At 36.4% G+C, this 19,412-nt stretch overlaps 1 long non-coding RNA gene across 1 annotated transcript; it reads right to left on the bottom strand.

Annotated features, from left to right (window-relative positions):
* Positions 1-1,399: 1,399 nt before the first annotated feature.
* Positions 1,400-14,455, bottom strand: LOC135321586 (uncharacterized). Its single transcript, XR_010381451.1, has 3 exons — positions 14,422-14,455; positions 14,106-14,336; positions 1,400-1,653 (listed from the first exon to the last, which is right to left on the bottom strand). It is a non-coding gene; the product is annotated as an uncharacterized LOC135321586 (long non-coding RNA).
* Between the last annotated feature and the right edge of the window lie 4,957 nt (positions 14,456-19,412).

A 19,412-nucleotide genomic window follows, 5' to 3' on the forward strand; every position in this document is an offset into this window, starting at 1 on the left:
GATAAAGCACATAAAATTTTAAATTCAATTCTTGCATGCAGAGAGTACCAATATTTACATTTTTAAAGCACAAAATTTCTCCCCCACTACTAACCCAAGCCCTTGCTGGAGAAGAAAGGAGAAAGGAGAAGAAAAGGACTGTTCCTATCTGGATACACGTTTCTCTGAAGCCCACACCTAATGGAAGTTATGGACCCAGAGAGCAAAAGAGTTCAGAGAGGCAGGAGGTGGTGACCCAGGGTGGGGCACGAGAAATGAGAAATCCTCTCCTAATGCAAGGATCAGAGTCTGTTACATTCTTGTTTTAAAAAAGCAGCTTATGAAAGGAGTAATGTGTGTTTCTTAGAAAGATGAACAGACTGATGAGCAGAATGAAATGAAAGCAAATGAGGCAGTTGGCAACCTTATGCTGGACAAGAATCAGCAGAGAGATACCAGTGGGTGCAGAATCTGATGGATGGAGGTGGCAGCATCCACTCTACTGCTGGCCGCAGACTCACTGCATCGCTTCACACGCAGCCAGACAATACCAGAAACCCAGGTTATAGGTAAGCAGTTAGAAAACGTAGTAATATCCTACTCACAGTAGCTACAAATACTATCTATACATGCTTAGGAATAAACTTAAAGAGAAATGAGCAAGGCTTTTATAAGGACCATGGTCATTCTTTACCAAATAACCTGAAAGAAAACACAAATAAATGGTAAGCATACAATATTTCTGGAGGGGAAACTCAATTTGTAATGTCAGACTTTAAATTATTTTTTAAGTGTAAAGCAATGTTAATAAAATTCCAATGTAATTTTTAATGAGAGTTTATGAATTTATTTTAAATTAAAATGTCAATTTCTTTAATAGAAAAAGTGTATCAGCAAAATATGTCATTATGTGTGAGTCAACTCCTGTACCTATAATTATTTAGAACATGATAATGTTTCTTTTTATCAGTAAGAAAATGATGGACTATAAATAGTGATGTTTCAATTTGTTATATATTTGAAAAAAATAGAGTTATCTTAACATAAGAATAATATCCAAATTAAATAAAGATATGATTTGTGAATACTTGAAAATATTTGGGATAGAGACCTTCTTAAGTTAAATACAACACCTAGAAGCCATAAAATAAAAGGTTGATTCACTTGATTACAGAAAAATTAAAATCTGAAATGTGAAAAAAGCAATATAAAGTATTTTTGAATGACAAGCCTTCCATTTCGAGATAGCAAATGGATCACATGTTATGATTTTCTCCTTTTGCTCAAGAACTTAGGAATTACTGAAAGTAAACTTAAAAGAACTATTTCATAATAATATGCAAAAAAAGGAGAGGAAGCCTCTTTTGATGAGAAACTGAGGAATCCCTAGAAACGGAAAACAGGCCAGATGATGGAAAGGTACTGCATTAACATTTATTAATAACTGAGATCTTTCAGTAACTATCCAAAGGCAGTCAAAGATTAAAATGTGCAATTACATGTATTATCTTCTGAAAATGTTTTCTTAGGATATTTTTTGTGCTGAGGTTAAAATTCTATTATTCTTTTATACCCCAAATGAACTACAAGGGAGACTTTTATCTTCTTTTGGGAAATATTGTGAAACTTTATTCTGCTCCACAGTCATGTGTTTTTTCCAGCCTCCAATGGTACCTGTAGGTAAAAATCAAAGAAATTGCTTCAGTGAAGTTTTAGGGGTGGAAAGGGGCATGAAATCATATTGTGAGGAGAAACAATAGTTTTCTCATTTTTCTATTTCTCCCCATTTAGTTCCCAGTTACTCCACCACATGGTCATGACTCTTCACTCACCCACTTTGTGACAAACAGGTAAACAAACTTATCATTGCAAATTTACAATAATTAGATATAATTAGCCCATATACTCAGCTGTCAGCCACCTGGAAAAAAGAAAATTACTACAAACTAGGTAACTATTTTGTTCTGGGCTAATATTATTGTATTTTACAGAGGCACTTTAAAATTTCGTAAGATTGGGTATTACTGAGTTAAAATCTCTGATCAGGACGTGGTACAAGACAATGTCATTGACAAGGACATAGTACAAAGCAGATAATACTGAGCTAATATTTACTGAGCTGGATATGAATGCACAAATAGATTTTGAAAAGTAGGTCATACAGATACAATGGCAGACTCTGTCACGGAAACGACAGGCCAGCCAAGAAACAAGCACCACTCAGAGGGTTGGAGTACTCAGATGTATTACGCCGGCGGGCTCAAGAGGGGCTTCTGCTCCGAAGCTCTGAGCACCTTCAAGACGTGCGCATGAGGTTTTATAGGGTAAAGTACAAGCTTGGGGTATTCGGCCAATAGGCATTGAAAGCTTTAGCAGCATCATTATCACAAAAGTGGAGGCGGGGAGGCAGCAAACCAACATTCCAAAGCCAGATATGTATCTTTGAAAACCCAGCTGGCTAGCAAAAAACATGAACAGCAAACCAACACTAATTAACTTAGATTACAAGTTAGTCCAGCAGAACTCAGATCAGTATTCCAATACTTAGATTTGTGAGTTATCTTGTTAGACCAGCCCGACTTTTCCTTCACAATAAGATGTCCGTTCTCTTTCTAAAAGCACTTTCTTCTGTATTCATCAAAGAGATACAAAAATGCATGAGTTGCCCAGACTGAGATCCTATATGCATCTACACCACACTCCACTCTTTTCTCTTGTTTCTGTGACAAAAAGCTCTTCTAATTTTCTCTCTCCTGAGATTTTGCAGGAGAGAGTAAACAAATAAAGAGCAAAAAGGTGACTTCAGAATGTTTGTGTGGGCTGCCTGGGACTATCTTCTCTCTCCTCAGCATCCTGAGTTTCTGAAATTGGTGCTTTTTAGGAGTTGTTTGGGGTGGCATTGTGCAGTGTCAGGAAGTGTGTGATAGCGCCTCACACGTTCATCGTTGAAAGGTAACTGTATTTTCTACTTGTGAACTTCAACGTTATGCAGTATGAACTCTCCTTCACCACATTCCATAGGCTGGGTTTTCCATGATTTCTTCCAGAAAATTTGTGATTCCAATGTCAAAATACCTCTCCATAATCATCTATTAAAACCATTCTTTATGGTTTATCAACCAGTTTACCCTGTCCTTAATTCTCAATAGTTGAATTAATCTGGCCTTTAACTTGAGTAAGTAAATCGCTAAAAGTTTAGTAAGGACTTAATTGGGTCTGTCGACTGAAATAAATGCACAGCCTAAAGGTTAAGAGTTATGTTTTATTTGGCGAGAGGACTCCATCCGGGATGACAGCCTCTCAGATCGCTCTGAGGGACTGCTCTGAAGAGGCAGGGGAGCAGATAGGATAGATAGGAGCTTTACAACAAAGACCAGGTAGTTGGAACAATAAAAGATTGCTTGTTATCTAAAGAAAACCAGGCATCTCAAGTTAAAGAATGTAGTGCTTTTCTATGTATGGGAGGAAGCAAACATTTGGGCTCATTGAATTCATTCCTTTGACAAGCACCTAGCTATCTAGGGCCAGTACCCTGTCCTTTCTTATTCTGAGTCTGCTCAGAGGGCACCATTGTGAGTGGCTGCAGAGGCTGGGCTGCAGGCCCGTTCCCACTGGGGTGTGGCGGCAGCCGCTGATGACTTGGTTTCAGCATTCTTTGCTTACTGATATGGTTGCAGTATTTTCACTCATATTGCAGTATTTTCGTTCACAAAGGCTATAGCAAACACTGTTGGGCATGAAGAATGATTAGTAAAATCTTTTAGACCTATCTCAGAGTGCTGGTAGTTATTCCTCAGGTCTTCCTTGCACCATCTTATGTAAAACTAGGTCTTATGTAAAACCTTCTATGGGACGTTTCAGGGGCTTTACAAACTCACTGCGTATTTAAATTCATTTTTCAAATGCCCAGGTTTGTTCATCCTAAATGATGTCCTTCCACCTACTGTTTTCTTAAGTAGATATTACAGAAGATTCAGTCCATCTTTTCTATACATTCAGTCTTTCTTTTGTCTTTTGTTTTTTCATATAATGTTTCATGAATTTTCATTCAACTGAGTGTGTTAGGGTCCTTTTGAGATGCTTGAGATCTTTTCCCTCTTTTCTCTCTAGATCAGTCTGCAGTAACACAAGTGAAAAGGACAGTACAAAATTCATGACCACGGCACTGCTTTAGTTTCCTCTTTTCCATATCAAACAATGATATGGTACTTCTAGCTACTAAGAATATTTCTGATCTTTTTTTTCCCCCCATGGAAACTTTCAATGCTTAGTGAAGTCTTTGTTTTCAAGGATTTTGGAAGGACGCTCTATTCCAGTAATCCAGTGTAAAGTACTAACTGCAAACAAAATGGAATAAAGAATGTGAAAGCGATATATAATTGTGATTTAATAACTTGTTCCCCTTTCTCACTCGAAATAATCAATTCATCTTGTCTTTTTATGTCATTTAAAAACCAAACAAATGAGATAATTAGGAGCATATCATGTCATATTACATCAAATTATACAATATCATATTTTATAGTTCTGTCTGCAGGGTACCTAAAAGCAGGAAGACATCAGAGCAATGAGCACAACTAAAGCCAAGGTTTTAGTTGGCTAAATATCTTTTTCTGTTTAGAGAAATTGGAAGAAATGACTGGTTGTAAAAATGGGTCAAGGAATGTACAAACAAGCCTGAAAAATATTATTATAGCAGAAAGAGAACTACACAAAGAATACTGGAGACATGTCAAAAAGACACCAGATCCAGCTATGAATTTGCATCTGGCCAATTCTGGGACAATTTGAATATTAAAATAAATAATTATAGTATGAACTGTAACTCTTTGAACAAAATGAGAAAACACGTGTCTAAACAAGGGGTAGACAAACTTTCATGGTAAAGACCTGATACTATACGTTTTAGATTTGCTAGCAAAATGGCAAAAACAAAGACGTTATGTAAGTGCTCATATAACAAAGAAGAAACAGTTTCCACAACTTCTTATTGACAAAATTTAAACTATAATGGCAGGGAGATTAAGATGATAGAGTAGTAAGATGCTAGGATCACCTCCTCTCATGAACACATCAAAACCACAACAACATATACTGCAACTCTCATTGAAATCTACCCGAGGTCTAGCAGAACAACTCTTCTATAACCAAGGCTGTAAATACAGATCCACATCGAGTCTGGTAGGAAAGGAGGAAAAGCAATCTTGTCAGACCCACTCCCCTAGAGTGTGACACAGAATATGAGGAGGGATATCACAGGCTCAGTGATGCTCCCTGCGAATTGAGTGATTCAAGCTACATATTAGGGATTTGACCCTGGGAAGATGATCCACCCCTTATCTGGTTTGAAAACCAGTGGGGCTTACCAGAGGCTGTAAGACTCTCCTCTTCATGAGTGCACTCACAGTCTTGCTTACTTCCACTCACAAGGAGGAAGCAGCAGATTGAAAATTGGCTGGGCCAGCTTGCCAGGGCTGCCCCAGCATGCCTCCTAGTCCACAACAGGCTCCTGCTCCAAATCTTCTCATTGCCAACAAGCATGCTCACACTTGGAGGTAATGCAGACAGCTCAGACCCCCGCCCTTCCTCTTCTTAGGGCAGAGAGAGCCATTGTCAGCTTACGCATCCCTGCACATCCCTGAGAGGGAGTGAAGCTAGCCACAGGGTAGAGACAACCATCACCTGAGCATGAGGCCCTGAACACACTTGGGAGAAAGAAAAATATCATGTGATATCACTTATGTGTGGAATCTAAAAAAACAAAAAAAAGATAGAAATGAACTTATTCACAAAACAGAAACAGACTCACAGTCATAGAAAACAAACTTATGGTTACTTGAGGAGGAAGGGGATGGGAAGGGGTGAATTGGGAGTTTGAAATTTGCAGATGCTGGCTACTATATATAAAATAAATAAACAACAAGTTTATACTGTATAGCACAGGAAACTATATTCAACATCTTGTAGTAACCAGTAATGAAAAAGAATATGAAAATGAATATATGTATGTTCATGTATGACTGAAGCATTATGCTGTACACCAAAAATTAACACAACATTGTAAACTGACTATACTTCAAAAAAATAAAAATAAAAATTTTTTAAAGAAAAAAAGCAAGGCTTTTAAAATGTGTTTGAACTTAAATAACTATCAGTTTAAAACGAGTAGATATAGGCCAAGACATGGAAACAACCGTGATCAATATATTTAAATTTCATAGTAACCACAAATCAAAAGCATATAATAAATACACACAAAAAAGAATATGAAAATGAATATATGTATGTATGTGTATGACTAGGACATTGTGCTGTACACCAGAAACTGACACTGAACCTCAATAAAAAAAAATTAAATTATAAATAAATAAATAATCAGCTGACAATAAGAACAATAATAACAATAATAATACTTATTGAAGACATTTCATTCTGCATTTTTTAATTAGGAACATCAGAAACACTATCTGACATTAAAAGGTAATTTATTTCATTGTGAACTTGAGTTTATATTTCAATCAATGAGAAAAGAAAATTAAGACTCCTATAAAAATATCAAGGCCGTTTCTATAATAAGAAGGTCCTGATATACAAATGACCAATTTGTGGATAAATTTTCATAAAACTACATATAATTAATTGATAAAATTGTAGAAATTAGGGTTATATATGAGCTATAGTTGGCATTAGCATTGTTTAGCTATTGAGTCTGCTATGGGTACCAAATAAACATAGCTTTTTAATTTGATTTTTAAAAATTTCTTTTAATTTTGTCTGGCTATTAAAGTTCATATATTTTAGAGAAAAAAAAAAGAGAATACTGTGAATATTTCTGCCAAAAAATTGGACAACCTAGAAGAAAAGGATAAATTCCTAGAAACATACAGTATTCCAAGACTGAATCAGGAAGAAATAGAAAATATAACCAGACCAACTGCTAGTATTGAAATTGAATCAATAATTTTAAAACTCCCAGCAAACAAAAGTCCAGGACTGGATGGTACCATAGGATATTCTACCAAATATATAAAGAAGATTTAATATGTACACTTCTCAAACTAGTCCAAAAATTGAAGAAGAGGGAATGCTCCCAAATTAATTCTCTGAGGCCACCATTACCTTGATACCAAAACCAGGCAAAAACACTGCAAAAAAAGAGAAAATTACAGGCCAGTATCTTTGATGAATATAGATGTAAAAATCCTCAGTAAAATATTAGCAAGTCAAATACAGCAATAAATAAGAACGACCAAATACCATGATCAAGTGGGACTTATTCTAGGGATATAAGGATGGGTCAACATCTGCAAATCAATCAATGTGATACACCACGTTAAAAAAGAAGGGTAAAAAAATCACATGATTATCTCAATGGATGCAAAAAAAGCATTTGACAATATTCAACATCCATTCATGATAAAAGCACTCAACAAAGTTGGTATGGGGGAACATAGCTCAACATATAAAGGCCATTTATGACAAACCCACAGGTAACATCATACTCAATGGTGAAAAACAGAAAGCTTTTCCTCTAAAATCAGGAAAAAGGCACAGATGCCCACTCTTGCCATTTCTATTTAACATAGTATTGCAAGTACTAGCCACAGCAATCAGATAAGAAAAATAAAGGCACCCAAATTGAAAGGGAAAAAGAAGTAAAACCCACAATTTGCAGATGACATGATACCACATATAGAAAATTCTAAAGTCTCCACTAAAAAACTATTAGAACTAATAACAGAATTCAGTAAAGTTGCAGGATACAAGTCCAATATTGTTGATGAAAATTCAATTAACAATCAGTTAAGAAGGAAAAAGAGAATTTGGAGCCAAACTGAGGATTATAATATGGGAAGCAAACTCTCAGAAAACTCTGAGAACTGTTCCACCTGTTAAAATTTGAAGGCACATTTGTATAATTTTTTGAGACAAAGGATCATACATCAAAATGACATATTGATATTTTACATAAAGTTCACCAAAAATACATAGTCTAGGTAAGCAAATACAAAATAAGCAGCAAGTCACCATCCATAACCTCCTACAGAGTTAAGAAAGAATGCTATTCTTTTAAGAGGTTACATTGCTAGCTTTAGAAGAAAGGGGAAAATTTTGATCTTTATGGTCTAGTAGGCACTCCCATCTTTGAGAAGCACAGGTTAATGTGTAATGCAGATGTAAATTGCATATTAGGGAGCAAGGGAGGGAGGAGGTCCAATCAAACAAAGAGAGAGAATTTTATGTTTAATTTTTCTTGTCCTGTCTCAAAATATTTTTCATTTTATCAACATAGAGAAAACTGATTTTTTTCTCTACATTAATAATTAACTACCAGAAAACAAGAAACAACTTCATTTATAATTGCATCAAAAAGTATAAAATACCTAGGAATAAACTTAACCAAGTAGATGAAAGACCTATAATCTGAAAAATATAAACCATTGGTAAGGAAATTGAAGATGATATGAAGAAATGGAAAGAAATCTCTTGTTCATGGATTAGAAAAATTAAAATTGCTGAAATGTTCATACTGCCTAAACAATCTACAGATTTAATGTGACCCATATCAAAATACCCATGATATTTTTCATGGAACTAGAAGAAATAATCCTAAAATTTATATGAAACCACAGAAGACTCCAAATAGCCAAAACAATCTAAAGAGAAAAGAACAAAACTGGAGGTATCACCCTCCCTGACTTCAGACTAAACTGCAAAGATACAATAATCAAAATGGTATGGTACTGCACAAAAACAGACACACAGGTCAGTGGAACTGAATAGAGAGCCCAGAAATAAGTATAAACACTATGAAAAATTAATCTATGAAATAGGAGACAAACATACATAAAGGGGGAAAGATAATCACTTCAATAAATGGTGCCAAGAAAACTGAACATGTAAAAGAATGAATTTAAAAGATTTTCTCATACTATATACAAAAATAAACTCAAAATAGATTAAAGACAGAAACATAAGACAGAAACCATAAAACTCCTGGACAAAAACATAGGCTTAACACTCTTTGACATAAATTGTAGCAATATTTTTTTGGATCTGTCTCCTAAGGGAAAAAAAACAAAAGCAAAAATTAAAAAATGAGACCAGTCCAAATTTAAAAGCTTTTGCACAGCAAAGGAAACCATCAACAAAATGAAACAACAACATACAGAATGGGATAAAATATTTACAAATTATACGACTGATAAGGGGATTAATATCCAATATATAAACAGTTCATACAACACAATGTCAAAGAAAAAATCACCTAACAAACTGACTGAAAAGTGCGTAGGGGGCCTGAATAGATATTTTTCCAAAGAAGACATTTAGATGGCCAACAGGCAGATGAAAAGATGCTCAACATTGCTAATCATCAGGAAAATGCAAATCAAAACCACAGTGAGATATCACCTCACACTTGTCAGAATGTCTATCATCAAAAAGACCTCAAATAACAAATGTTGGAAAGGATGTGGAGAAAAGGAAACCCTAGTACACTGTTGGTAGGAATATACTGGTGCAACTACTATGGAAAACAGTATGGAGGTTCCTCAAAATACTAAATATAGAACTACCATATGATCCTGGGTATATATCTGAAAATATCAAAAACACTCATTTGAAAAGATTCATGCCCCTCAATGTTCACAGCAGCATTATTTACAATAGCCAAAGTATGGAAGCAACCTAAATGTCCATTAACAGATGAAGGGGATAAAGAAGATGTGGAATATTTCTCATAAATAAAAAAGAATGAAATTTTACCATTTGCAACAACATGAGTGGACCTGGAAGGTATTAGTGAAATAAATCATCCAGAGAAAGACAAATACTGTATATTATCACTTGTATGTGGAATCTAAAAAATGAAAGAAATGAATAAATCTAAATAAACAGAAACAGACTTACAGATACAGAAAACAAACTACTGTTTACAGTGAGTAGGGAGAGGGGGGAAGGGGCAACGTTGGAGTAGGGGACTAAAAGGTACAAACTAATATGTATAAAATAAATAAGCAACAAGAATATATTGGACAGCACAGGGAATATAGCCAATATTTATAACTTAAAATAGAATACAACCTATTAAAATATTGAATCACAATGCTGTACACCTGAAACTAATATAATATTGTAAATCAACTACAATAAAAAATAAAAGTAAATGTGATGTAAATACAAACAAAAACTATTTTGAGTATTTTGACCATTCAGAACAATTTTGGAGCTATGTACTTGCCATATCGTACCCTCTTTGTGGTTTAGCATTTGCATAATGCACATAATCATTTAATAAACCATTTAAAATTGGAGGCTAAATCTAGCTGTGTAGCAGCATTAGGTCTTAAGCACTTCTCTATCATGTTGGATAGTTTGGAGTCTAGGCATAAGAATAAATTCTTACTCTCCATGGCCAGCTATTACACAGTGAATAGGTAGATAAATTAAGCTCTCCTTTTCTAAAATACTATTATGCTTTGGTAGAAGATCATTGAACAATAGCAGAACAGAACAAAACACTGACAATCAGTGCTATACTTTAAAGGCTAAAACTTTTGATGTCCACTTTTTGACCCAAATTTCCTAGATGTGCTAGAAGACTTTGAAATCCAAGATAGTGACATCTTTATTGTTTCTTATTCAAAATCAGATGTCTTATAATTATTTGATTTTTAAAACATATGTTAATGTATACATCAATAACCATTAGAAAATATTACTAGAAATAGTTTGGGGAAGTAATCATTTCCCCAAAAATTTCCCAAGAGAGGGAAGGTATAAGAATGTGTGTATATTTTGATCAGTTTTAAAGGAATATATCACATTTGTAAATGCACAAACCACTCTTTCTTAGCTTTAAAGAGCCCAAGAATTCCCACTCATGGATTATTGACTTGAAAGATCTTATAGTGTCAGCTGGATCTATTCTAAGATGGAAACATTTTCTCCTCTTTCCCGGTCCCAGCTCTGTGTGACCCTATTTCCTTCTCAATGTCTCTGGTTGGTGGATTTCATCATAGATCTGGAACTACATGATTCACATGGAGCATATAATTCAATTTTGGGCAGTTGTTTTTCTTTAACTTCATGATGTAAATTTTAAACTTGACTATTTAGAAGAGACAGGTTTCCTGCCCCTTAACTTACAGACTACTTTTCAACTTCCATGCCTCTATCTACCAAGAGAGAAAAGCCGTGTAAAATGTGGGATGGGTGAAAAGACTGTATTCATTAACACCCTTTCATGAATATGGTCCCTCAGTTACAGTTCCATCTGTCCCTGATAGCATGCTTCACAATGGTCCTTTTTCCCTTTTGATGAGACAGGAAGAATTATCACAATGAAGGAAGACGAGGATCCATCAGCCACTTCTGTTTACCATCGTTCCAAAGGCCTTGAATACTAGGTTCTATCATTGCTTTTTTATAGTATTTTTTTGCTTCCCTTTTATTACAATAGCTCTATAATAATATTTCTGTACAATGGCTACTTTGGTTATTTTCTCTTTGTGGAAAAGCTTGAATTAAATGACTGTATTGCTGAGTCATTTGAATTGGACCTGAATTGGACCTGAATTGGACCTGAATTGAACTTGGTCTGGTTATTCTGGTGGTGCCTTGAAATGTTTATGACTGCAAATTCGCTAAATTTTCTCTTTTAAGTTGCTTCAATTGCTTTTATACTTGACAGATTTTTCTCCATTTGCAAATTACACACAGATGCACCTATATTTTTCTAGTCACGAAAATAATTTTATCTTAAAACTTTAAAGATTAAATACACGTGGAATTAGTTTAGTGAGAAATATGTTACAGGTAGGACCTTTTTTTATCCAAATAGTTAAATAGTTAAACCCATAGCTGAAGCTTTGATCTTTCTACAAACTTTGTGATTTGGTAAATTATTAATAGTTGCACATGTCTACATGTGATGGCTCTATTTTGACATTCATGATGATCTTAAACCAAAAACTTAAAGTTTATGTAAAAGAATCAAAGAATTTTTAATGTTTGGTTGATTTGAAATTTAACTGTAGATAAAGAAAATATACACACTACAGAAAACTCTCTCAAGACATTTATAATTCATGTGGCATGCTTTCTGACTATCCCTTTATGATACAGGTTATGAACACTAACTCCCAGATCATTTTAATTTTTGAAATTTCAGAGTGTTCATCAAACTCATGACAACTGACTTAAACACAGTTTATTCATTGTTTTTTAATAAAGTTGTATAATTAACATTTGTGTAAGCAGCATAAATTAATATGTATATTTAAAATATGCTCTCTGGTTAGTAGATTTTTTTTTATGTGATTCTTTTGCACTGATTCTACTTCTCATTTATATCTCAGGTGAACTTCAAGGAAAAATCTTTCATTTTCCTATGGAATAAGCTATCAAATCTTTCACTTTGCTCCAGAGTCGAGTGACGTTTCCATTCTCCAATGGTGCCTAGCAGGACCGCACATGGCAGCCCCTGGGTGATACCTTCAAGGCAAAAGTTTCCTACAACCCACTTTAATCTGTTCTCTAACCCAGGCTAAATATGATAGTTTTCTGGGGGGTTTAATACTTCCCTTTTCCTTACACAGGGAAGAGCTAAGAAACAAAAAGAGGATGCAGTAATATAGAAAATACAGTTATAGTCCACTTCCTTATCTGTTAGACTTTCATCAATCACTACATCAAATTATAACCTTTCTTTAGGAAAAAACCTGAAATATGTGAAGAGTTTATAATATTTAACTATGATTTACTAAATACTAGGCAGAGATTAACTATCCATCAGACAAGTGATACGGAGCCAAGCTGATTTAGAAACTATGTCTGTCTGACTACAGAACCCATACACTTAATACTGATCCTTCTAGAATTAAAACTATCATGACAGCTCTCTTCTCAAAGTTAAGAGTTCTCAAATATTCATCTCTTGATTTCCATTGCTATCCGAACTTTGAATATTTTGCTTTTTATCTTTTAGACCACTAATTCTAGTCTTTCTCAACTGTGATGTTTCTCCTCCAATTGGGGCAAACTTTTGTTAGCTGGGGCTCAGCTGCACCCCGCAGGCCTGCAAGCCCTGTAACTGCCCTGGCTCAAGCCCGGAGCCAGAGCAAGCGGCAGAGACATTAGCAGTTTAATGGGTAGGGGGATCTGACATGTCCAAAGCAAGGTCCTGGAGCAACACCCCACTGTGCGTAGCAGGCAGGGCATGGCTGCCATCTTCACTACTGGTGGTGGGCGGAGGGGGAGATGACCAGTTATAGCGGGAACTGACATCAGGTTGACACATCAGTTACCAGGGAAACCAGCAGAGGAGGATGCCGCTCACTACCCCTTTGATAAGCTACCATAGTAGAGATGTTCTGATCTAAAGATTAGAACAATCACCAGCTGGGGCTAGCATGTAGGCACTTACTGCATTTACTGACTAGGCTCTATGATAAGAGGAAAAGTCAGTCATGTGAGGAGGATGAAGATGAAGCCCGGGCTGTGGAGCAGGGAATGTACAGAGAGCAAGAGAACAGCCATCTTGGGGGGGCCTGATGATACACTTGGGTAATCATGTTTTAAGCTCCAGAGGGGCTTGTAGCTATATATATATATATAATGCTTCTAAATTACTCTCATCCTTCTGACTTAGAATCATTGACAACTAACTGCCTTTTTCTTGAAGTCAGGCAAGATAAAGATAGACATCTGCATATAAACTTCAGAGAAATCACCATAACAGCACATATATGGGAAGTCTTCATGCCTGATGTTATACAGCCACCCAGAAATATCAAGAGACATTTAAAATGCAATGCAGGAAAACCTAACAGATAGCCACTGCCAGCCCTCATTTCATCTGAAGATGCTTGGAATCTGACACCTAGAAATATTCTCAACCAGCTACCTTCAGGACTCAGAAAGGGTATTACAGTTTGCGCCAAACAGTAACCATTAGTTTTCTTTTGTTTTCATAAAAATGTGCCTTGTTAAATACCTGATTACCTGAGCAATATAGACCCAACTTGGTGAGCCCGCCTACACCACCACTTCCTGAAATGCCTGTACTAAATGAGCAGATTGCCAGGACTGTGAGTCTGGTTCAGCGAGACGAAGCAACCTACCCACTTAACTTTTGGCTGTGAAACTTCTTGGGAAAGTTTTCAAAGATATGGCCAAGGGGATCTCAGAATAACACCCACTTCTCCACAGCTCAGGATGGTATATAAACCTCAACTGCCAGGCTGTCTTTGAGTCTTCATGTCTCTGTAGGGCTCCCATACGTATGTAATTAAACTTGTTTCTCTCCTATTACTCTCTCCTATGTCAATGGACTTATTAGACCAGCCAAGAACCTAGAAGGAAAAAAGGGAAACATTTTTCACCCCTACACAGAAATGAGATTATTCACCATAAGAGTCAGTAGAAATGAAAACTTACCTTCTGATACAATGCAAGTGAGAATAATTGTGCTGCTGCCAATGGAGAAAGATATGTATGAAAGTTAAATATTTCACAAGGATATTTGATGATTGACAAATTAGCAGTGTTCCCAGAAACAACACTCCACTCAAGAGGAGGGATTAGGCTGATGCTGGTAGTGGAACTTCCAACAGCCTGATGTAAATGATGAATCCATTCACCACAAATCATGGGTGGCAAATAGATCAACCAGCTCAATGCTACTCAGGGGTGCAGGGAAAGGTTCAAAGTCTGTGCTTTAGACTAACTCCAGAAAGTTAGGATGGTTTTGCTTGCTGTCCCACTCATGATCCTCTCTGTCCATAAATCACGAGTACAACAGATTGAGTTGTTTCTACTTTAATAGCCCTACTATTGGAGCCTTTAAATCTTTGTGCTGTTTTCTATTAAAAGGATTGAGACTAAGGGTAATGTGAAAAACTGAGGAGATTAGAAAAGATAGCCATGTCTGCAAAGAGTTATAGGCTTACTTTGAAGGACTGGGCATTTTTCCAAATTCTACAATAAGCTTGACACAAATATAATACACAGTGTTCTGTGCTGTGCAGTTCCTTTGCTGAAGGATTGCCATTTTCTTCTTGTGATACTGTATTGCTGTAGTATTTCATTACATGTGACAAAAGGTGCCTTTACCATCTCATTTGAAGTGGCAAACACCTTTCTTATTTAAGGAAGGCTTTGTTTGCTTTGATTCAACAGTTCAAGAGATTGCAATTAGAAACCTTTCTTTTGTTTCCCAGAAGCTGGCTCTTAGGATAAATGTTAGATTTCTCTTACTGGGGCTGACTTGTGACTAAAGTTGGGAATGACCCAAAAAGCATGGCATAAAGTCAAGCTGGTGGCAGTGGGGGAGGTGTGCACACAGTACCTGGGAATCTGGGTGTACACGCAGCCCCGTAGGGTATCTCAAGTCCCATGGGTCTGTGGGTCGTCTTCTTGCTGAAATCATGGCATGGACAGCAGGAAATGTAATCCTTCTATTCTCTTTGTCTGTCTCTTCTCTTGCTTTTCCCTCCCCCAAGTTGCAGAGTCACTTCACAGAAATCCAGGTTTCCCCAGATTAACTGAGGAGCCAGGAAGATTTTCACTAAACACTATGCCTTTCCACCTCCTTTGATAGGGAGGCCAACACTCTGCCCCGACAGCAGCCATGAATCCCTCAGCTCCTGTCTCCTCTGGGGTCCATTCCACCCACTTACAGAGGCACAAATGGATGGATCTCTCAGATGCCCTGGTGTGCTGTACAGAGACAGTTTTCTTTGGTTATGGATGTCCAATTAATTATAAATCAAAGGAGAGGGGACAGGGAGTATCGTATGCTACCAAGATGCTGGGGTCATTCTGTATTTCTCTTATTCCAATGAGTGTGGTCGAGAAATAGAAAAAAAAAATCTTGTCTTTCTGAAATTTTTTCTAAATGGGGGCTGAAGTAAAGTTTAAATGCAGTACAATTGTTTCCTGGAAAAGCAGGGATGGAGGAAAACTTAGGCAGGGAACTAAGACAGACCACATTCCAAAGAACAACTACAGGTGCCTGTTTTTCTGTACAGAAATATTATACATACGAGAATAGAGAGAGAACCCTATCTGGGAGTCAAAATTTTGTCTGAGATCAATCCAATCTAGAGTAGCTTAAAGCCCATCATGGTTACTCAAAGCTCCATAAAATTCTATAATCAAAACCCTATCACTCAAGTTCTGTCTCCAGGACAGTGGCATAGCCCCCTTCAGCCCATCTTTCAAAAATATACAAACTCTCTGGACAAGTGAATTGAAAACCCACAACTAGATGACGATACCAAAGAGGAAACAAACCCTTTGTGGAGGGGACACAAAGCCTTAATAAATGGCCATGACAAGGTATATTTTCCCGGGTTTTGTTTGTTTAGTTTTGATTTTTGCCCTGGAGCCAGCCACTGTTGTCCAACAGTACTGGTGATTATAACGCAGTAGATTCTTTAACCACTAGGTGGCACTTGTGAACCCAGCATTTTTAAGACTACTCAATTTTGTTGCTAGATGGAGATACTGTCCTTTTCATGCTCAAAAGAGGTATTTAAATTTAACATCATTTATACACTCACTAGAACAGGCAGTCTTAGGAATACACCTTGTGCTTAGCAAAAGGGGCTCTGTTATGAACAAAAAGTTTCTTACGAAATGGCAATAAGGTATTTGTATCCTGTGGTAATTCAGAATAAAATTCTCACAAATTTCATTTCTCCCATTCACAACCCTGTCACATAAGTGTGGGCATGTGCTTATCTTTGCTTATTTTTTCCATCATAAAAAATATGAATAACTAACTAATAAATAACTAATAAAAGAAGTTCATTTCACTTGCTCCAATGCAAGCACTGCTATCTTTTTGACTAACTCTTTATATTCTTGAAGCATAACTCCAGGACCTGAATGATTTCCATACCCACAGGGATTTTTAAGAGTATTATGCTTGTTTATTAGCTTGTTTATTAGCTAAGGGACTTGCACCCTTGAAGCTACCTCCTAGCACTGATTCAAATTCAAGACTAGGCTTTAATCATATTATCTCAATTTAATTCTCCTACAACAAAATAAATAAATTGCACTCCATGCCTTAAGCACTGTGTGAAAAAAATTATTTTCTATACTAATTCATCTTATTCTCAAATCTTCCTTCCCATTAACAAGAAAAATAAATAAATAGTAAACTATAAATTAAGATCATGTAACTCCTCCAGTGTTAAGCGTGGACTTGAGGTGAAGTTAATTAAGGCATTTTACACCCTCTGTTAGGCTGTTTCTCTTGTCCTAGCAGATAGTCCCTCCTTCCCAAAAGGACGTATGACACGGGAGAAGCTTAGAGTCTGCATAATGGTGGAGGGAGGTTCTAGTCTGGCCTATGTTCTGTCTCCTTGAGCTTTGCAGACCTCCAGGAAGCTGTTTCTCATTCCACTTGGGCGTCCAGCCCTGGGGTCTGTTGCATGAAACTGGCAGCCATTGCTGGTGACCACGGACCTTGCTGTGCTAAGGTCTCAAGTCCCTCCTACTCAGGAGCCTCCTTCTATTACTGGATTATGAAGGTGAAAGACGGTGGAGTGGGAAAGGTGAGAGGGATTTGTAGACAAGGCCCCGTGAAGAAGTTCACTGGTAATTGACCAATTTTGATCATGGTCACTAATGTTCCTTTTTTAATAACTTCTTCATGTTAAGAAAGTATAATAATTGAGGATCAGAGGTTATGCTATTTTTTTTTCAAACTTCCACAATTAGTACACGAGCCCATTATTCCAATTCACACTCTTTTTTCACCAGAACCATCTCAGATATTTTCATACCAAGCAACACGTTATATTTCAGTGGTGAACAAAAATACTAAGTATTAAATATTAAATCCTCACTGTTTCCCTTTCATGCGCAAGCTCCCTGGGGCTGGCTCAAAGTGTGCTTGCTTTATTATCAATTGAGCACCGAGGTCTGGAAGAGAGAAATCTTAACCTCCCTATGTAAAAAAATACATATGCACAGACACATTTCTGATCTCAAAACAGAATCCCATAATATCAGAGACACAAGATAGTAAATGCATGCCTTTATTAGCATCAGTATTCACCTTTTAAAACAAATACCTTTAGTAACAGATCCTAATGTCTTAAAGTCCTTTAAATAGAAATGAATCAGTCTGATACTTTAAAAACAAAATTTAAATGTCACTAGATACATCCTGATTAATATCAATAAGTTTATTTCAAAAGTATAGGTGGAAAATATTCTAGATCTATATTTTCAAAATGGTCAAAGGAGTTCCACAAAAATCAATCTATTAAAAATACCACCGTATTTGGAGTATAATTTATTTTTATCTGATGACTATATCATATTGAAGTAAGTTTGGACTGATGTGATTAAGGCCAATGACCTGTTTTTTAAAGTCTTGGGCACGTGGTTGCAGCCCACACTCCTGTGATTTCATGCCCTTCACTACTTTACCTTAACCATCTGCTTGGGGCTGGTAACAACATGGCTTCATTTTGTTCATCCACTGAGCACTTTCATTTATGCCAAGAAGCCCATTTGACCTGAAAGCTCTACATCGTTTCTCTTCCTGGTCTTTCTACCTAATATTCTTGGGGATGGAGACCAGGGAACCCTGAGAGCCTTTTTGTAATACCAAGGATGACGGTAAAGTGAGTGAGGCACTTAACCTCAGGTGCAAGATTTAAGGAGATGCATAAAACTCTGTAACTAAGATAAATAATATTTTAATGCAGTATTTTTGAAAACGAAAATTAATTAATATCCATGAAAAATGAAATATCTAAACTTTAAATAATTGCTGATTTTTCCTTTTACCTCAGGTGCCATTATAGTTCTGCATAGCACTGTTATTTGAATTTTTGGTTTGATGACCCTTTATAGTCTTGAACCTTCACCAGCATTTTCCCATCTTTTACTAACGAAGGGGATTCAGTGCATCCAACTTACCTCCTTTCTTTCCAAGTCCTTTGATGAGTTTGCCCAACAAAGGTAACATGAAATAGAAGCCTACAAACTTCACAATACACGTTTTCGGCAGCATTCTGCCAGTTGTTACCCTGATACAGGGCCTAAAGCAGCTAACAAACTAGTATCATTCACATTTACATATTTATATGAACTCACACTTCTTCTGTGAAAAACTTCCCATCACTTTAGACTCAATGGCATCTCTCAAATTACTCCATACAATTCTGAACTTCGTGACTCATTCTGACCTATAATCATACGATGCCTCCCTTTGTTGCCTGTCACGTATATTCTCTGAAAGACAAACACTGAGCTACTTGTAGTTCACCTACATTCTGTTCGCACCTCAATAACACCTAACAATGGGCTAGCACATAAATATTGAACACCCACAATCTCCTTTCTTCTTGAATCCAAGAATGCATCTCTTTACCTCTTGGCACATGTATCTCTGGAGGTTGTGA

The sequence above is a fragment of the Camelus dromedarius genome, chromosome 6 (assembly GCF_036321535.1).
Source record: "Camelus dromedarius isolate mCamDro1 chromosome 6, mCamDro1.pat, whole genome shotgun sequence".
Classification (NCBI taxonomy): domain Eukaryota; kingdom Metazoa; phylum Chordata; class Mammalia; order Artiodactyla; family Camelidae; genus Camelus; species Camelus dromedarius.